We start from the raw sequence: 6,000 nt of genomic DNA on the forward strand, positions 1-6,000 counted from the left end.
TGGTACGGTGGCGTTAGGATGTGCTGAATGCCATGCTGTTGCAGGAAGTCCTTGGAAACTTTGACTGGTGAATTGTGGCCCATTGTCGGTCACAAGTTGCTCGGGAAGTCCCTGGCGAATGAAGATGTCGTGCAACGTCGCTGTAGTAGCAGGAGCAGAAGTTGACGACATTACCGCAACCTCTGGCCACTTGCTGTACGCATCAATGACGATTAAGTAATGTTGATTGTGGAATTCTGCGAAGTCACAATGAAGGCGTGTCCACGGTGCATTAGGAGGTTCCCATTGGTGCAGGGGAACAGGCCGTGCTTGTTCGCTGAATTCCGCACAGCAGTCGCAACTTCTACAGAGTCCCTCAATCTCTTTGTCTATCTTAGGCCACCATACATAGGACTAGCCAACTAGCATAGGATCCTAGCCAACATTTTCATTTTAGTCTGGCCAATGTGGCCTGAATGCAAGACATCGAGGACTTGGGACTGAAACTTCTTCGGAACCAACGTTCGCAACCCCCATACAATGCAGCCCTTCACAACTGTGAGTTCCGTCTGGCGGGCTGCGAAAAGTTCGGCATCAGGCGGAACACGTGAAGGCCAACCTTCCACAATGTAACGGAAAATTCGAGAGAAGAGTGGGTCTCTTGCGGTTTCCTTGGCTATGTCATCTGCCGAAACTGGAAAGTTGGTGGTGGTAAGACGAACCGCCATGTCATCCGCGAGATCGACATCACCTTGAACGAACTCTTCGAACTGTGGATCCGGTCCCACTGCCAAGCGTGACAATCCATCGGCATTTGCAATATCTTTGGTAGACTTGTACTGAATGCTGTACGAGTAATTCATGAGAATAAGGGCCCACCTTTATAAACGGTTTGCTGCCGTCACCGGCACACCCTTGTACGGACCAAAAATTGTTGGGCTTATGATCTGTGTACAAGGTAAAATTGCGTCCCCACAGGTATTCATGAAACTTCTTGACGCCGTAAAGAACTGCTAACGCTTCCCTCTCAATCTGGGCATACCTTTTCTCTGTTGGTGTTAAGGTCTTTGAAGCATGTGCGACAGGACGTTCTTTCCCCTCGATCTTGTGGAAAATGACTGCCCCCAGTCCCTCTAAGGATGCATCAGTCGCAAGAAAGAGCGGCTTCGCAGGATCGTAATGAGCTAGCGCAGCAGGGCAAGAAAGCTTCTTCTTTACTGCCTCGAAACTCGCGACGTATCGAGAGCACCATTCCCACACGCTGTCCTTGCGGAGTAGCGCGTGAAACGGTGCACACAGATCTGGCTAATCCTGGCAAATACCGGTTGTAATGCTGAATCATGCCCAACAAGGACCGCAGTTCTGACAGGTTCTTCGGTTCGGGCATATCCAGAATTGCTGCGATCTTCTTAGGAGATGGACGAAACCCTTCCTTTGAAACGATTTGTCCCAAATACTCCACTTCGCTCTTGAAAAAGGCACACTTCTCAACCTTTAAGGTGAAGCCGAAATCACCAGGGCGCTGAAAAACCTTCCCGAGGACCGTGAGATGATGTTCAGCAGAAGTACCCGGCAGAATGATGTCATCTAAATAACAAGCTACGTATTCCAATCCCGCGATAACTTGCTCCATCACTCTCTGGAATACAGCAGGTGCTGACGCAATGCCGATAGGCATCCTGTGGAATTGAGTGTTGAGTGTGAGTGTTGATGACTAGTACCTTCTTTGCTTCGTCGTCGAGTTCCATCTGAAGATACGCTTCAGACAGGTCCAGTTTGGAAAAGATAACACCTCCATTCAATTTGGCGAAAAATTCTTCCGGGCGAGGCAAAGGATACTAAGCAATATCTAGCTGGGGATTGACTGTTACACTAAAATCTCCACATACTCTTACTGCGCCGTTGGGTTTGGGAACTTCGACAATCGTTGTAGCTCATGAAGAAGCTTCTATCGGTGTCAACACGCCATTAGCAACTTGCCGCTCCAAGTCTCGTTCAATGGCAGCGCGAATGGAAAATGGAATAGGCCGGGCTTTGAAGAACTTCGGGTGGCTGTCTTGAATTGAAGCTGAACCTTTGTCTTTGTGCAGCTTCCTAAACCTTCCCTGAACACCGCCGGATACTTCTGTAATAGACGTTCAGTAGCTTCATTAAGGTCAAGACCTTACTAACTGCACAAACGAACATCCTGTTCAAGTCAATCTCAAGCGCAGCTATCCAAGTGCGACCCAGAACGTTCACAGTGTTTGATTCCGTAAAAATCGCTTCTAACGAGAAATCACGGCCCTGCCACCTGACCTCCAAGTCTTTTCTCCCCAGAACGCTAATGGGCCTCTGGTTGAAACACTGGAGACGATAAGATACCGGACGAAGAGTAGGTGTTCCAAGCATTTCCCACGTTGCTCTGTTTAACAGAGTTGCCTGTGATCCAGTGTCGACTTGAAGACGAACATTATGGCCTTGAATCTGGCAGATGACGAACTTTTCCTCGCACCTAGAAATAGCAAGAATATTGGAGATATGGACAGCCTGCACCTTCATTGCTGAAGAGTCTCTGTTCTTCGGCTGGTGGAGTGCACGGTGTCGCTGTGCACACATGTTGGCGATATGTCTCCGCTTTCCACATTCGTGGCATGATTCATTCCGGAAACGACAATTACTTTCGTCATGGTTGCGATTTCCGCAACGAAAACACTTGTTTGCAGTTTTTGCCTTCTGCGAAACGGAAATTTTTCTGACCACCGCCGTGTCCAAGTCACCAGATCCAGCTTCAGCAGCAAGGGAGCTTTCGGCAAGCCGTAGAGAAATTTCTATGGTCAAGAAGTTCTCTAGCACGAACTTCGCTCGAATGCGCTGATCCCCAAGACCGACGATGAGAACGGTAAGTAACGAGCAGGCACGCATGTCAGATTCTGTCTCGCACTCGCAAGTCGCCACAATGCTACGCAGACGATTGAGAAAATCTTTCACGGATTCGCTGTCTTCCTGCCGAGTGGAAAAGAGTTTCGCTCTTTCCTCGAATTCCTTGAATCTTTTCGGGGCAAAGTGCTCATCTAGCGCCGAAATCAAATCTTCAAATAGAACCTCTGTAATGACTCTTGGTTGTCCGAAGTGGTACAATCGCCTAAAACCGCCGCATCCAAAGAGGCAATGAGTAAGCTGCGCTTGTCGGTTTCAGAGGTGACCCGTGCAACTTGTAAGGCATCTCCGAGCCGAATGCAATAAAACTCATCCTTCTCTGGATCGAAGATCCCGGGTCTTTTGAAGCGAAGAACAGCGGCAGCTTGAGGATACTGCTGGTCGCCTGCAGCTGAGCCAGTAGACATTCCCTCGGCAGAAGATAATCGCTCGTCGCCAATTGTAATCCTGTACGAAGACCGAAGGAACAAACGTCTTTATTCGGCTGACGCCGGACGTAGACTAACTAACTATCCCAGTCGAACAGCTGATCCACGCAGCGCTCGCGTCTCCATCTTCGTCAGTCTACTACATTACTCACATGATGTCACTCGCGGGGGGTGGGAGTCACTAAATATTAGTGACTTAGTGAGAGCGAACGAAGACCGAAACCAGACTTCGCCAGTGGTGGTGGATGCTTGCCAAACATATATCGCGGCACTATAATTGAACCTCTGTATGCAATAAGGGGATAAGTCAACTTATCCCCTTTTTACTATTTTTGCTGCGATGACATCTACATACCAGTATGCACCTGTGAATGAAAATTTAGGACGTTATTGTGATTTGCTGGCCTGCTACAGCATGGTGAAAAACAGGAAATGCATGTGTGTGAATGGGACGGACAATCAGATCAAGCCACTTTTCTCGGTTTGTGATTTTTGGGCTTATCCCCCTATTGCATACAGAGGTTCAATTGTACAGGGCAGGGTAGTTGGTGATTATCCATACGTGGGGAAATACAGCAGCCCAAGAGACTAGACAAGATGGCTACGAACAAACTACCGACGTGCAGCTGTCCGCGTCAGTAGTTTGTTCGTAACCATATTGTCCAGGGTGCGTTCCTAAACGAACCCCCAGGTAGGTTGTAGTCATGTGACCGGGTTGTACCACGTGATCGAATGAGTAACTCCCTCCTGAGTAGCTTTCGGGACGATGGAGTGGACCGTGACGGCCGGCTTACAAGCCCCATTACAGCTGGTAAGCGAGTGTCAAGAAGTGAAGAACGACTAAACGGGTCAAGTAAACACATATTGCTTTTGTACCGCGTTGCAGGGAATAAAAGAGGACGACTACAAGAAAAGAAATGTATTGTTAGAAAAGGCACACTGGTAAATTGTTCACACACAAAAAAAAAAAAAAAAAAAAGAAAAGAAAAGAAACTGAAGGGAGCACTGTTGACGAGAGGTCCTGTTACGAGGAAGATTAGCAGACGGAAGCGCCGGTGACGTCATTATTGCAGCTAACGTCCGGCTATGGGGCAGTCGTCTGAGTAGCACGTCGGGTTGACTCGAGACAGGACAGCAGGAAAAAGGGGGGGGGGGCATGGATGGGTTAGTATGCCTCCTGAGCCGACTTCAGGGAGAACTGTGCAGACATTCGTCTCGAAAGTCTTCGGAAAACCCAGGGAAAACCTCAGACAGTACAGCCGGTGGTAGGATTCGAACCCTCCACCTCCCTGTGTTCAGGGGTGCTAGACTCTTCAAAGCAGAACTAAGTTCAAAAGATGACGTAGCGCAGAGAGGAGTTTTGAACTTCGGAAGTTCAAGAAAAATGTTTCCCTTTCCCGGCAACCGAAGTTGGGTCTACGTCAGTGCCGATTAAAATCAGTATGCGAGCGACACTCCCACTGGCACGAGCGTTATAGAATGAAGAACCAGAAAGCGCACCGGCTTCTGTCCGCTCCGGTGAAGAGTGGAATGCAGAGCGATACATCATTGAAGGACTTAAGGTCAAATCATACACTGTCAAATACATATATTTGGGCTGCGCGACCATTAGAAGATTTCGGACCTCGAGGCGCATAACCCTGTTCCGAATCAAATACGGAATAATGTGTTCAATTTTGAATCGAATCAATACTTCTTCCAAACTGAATATATACAGCAACAGCATGATTCGAGGCCTGATCCCATGGCTTCACAAAACACCCGCGCTACTGGCTAATGGCAAAGAGGAAACGGAGAACTGTTGTACGATTAACGGAAATTGCGGGCCGGGCAGTCCTCCGTCAAGTTATGCAAACGCGATGACGAAGTACCCCGTGACCCGGCTTTTCTTGTAACCTCCTCACTGTTGCTTCAGATAGCTGCGTCATTTCAAGCTTGCTGTCGTTATCAGCAGAAGCATGGAAGAGGGAACTGAAGGGAAGACTCGTCGCTTCTTTCCGCATTATTCTACATTACGTGACGGAGTAATTAACGCAGTGGAGATCTTGCGGAAAGAAAAATTGCCGCAGCTATTTTTATTGTAGTAGGGTAATGTGTTTTGTGTTGAAATTGGTTGAGAAAATGAAATGCCCTTTCTGTTTCGAACAAGAAAAAACACAAAGAAAGACAACAACACAGAAACGAAATAAAGTTGCGCTGAGTTGGCACATTTCAGATTTCTATCCAGAATATTTCTCGCGACTGAAAACGGATCAAGTGCGCGCAAGTCACACCAAAAGTTTGTCGATGACAAACCCCAATGACACCCCGAAGTAGAATTTTACCCTTCTATTTTGTGACACAATACGTGACACACCCGCTGTATCGGCATGTGTGCTATACTTGTATCCGGCATCAGTGAACATAACAATGCTTCGATGAAAAAAAACTATTTGTTTCGTATTTCTTTTTCAAAATTACCCTGTGTAAATTTGAGCACATGTAAACAGACTAGTGCGCGCACTGCGACGACATAATCACTTCGTGGTAAAACGGATGGAAAAGTCGCATGCCCGAAATACCCTGGTTCCGTGCACTTTCAAGCGCTCATTTCGAGGTGCTGCGACGCTGCATAGCAGTGCACCGGAGATTTCCAACAACCTGCACATGCAGTGTTCATGTCTCTGCTGTGTGC

Source organism: Ornithodoros turicata, chromosome 1, assembly GCF_037126465.1.
Source record: "Ornithodoros turicata isolate Travis chromosome 1, ASM3712646v1, whole genome shotgun sequence".
Classification (NCBI taxonomy): Eukaryota; Metazoa; Arthropoda; class Arachnida; order Ixodida; family Argasidae; genus Ornithodoros; species Ornithodoros turicata.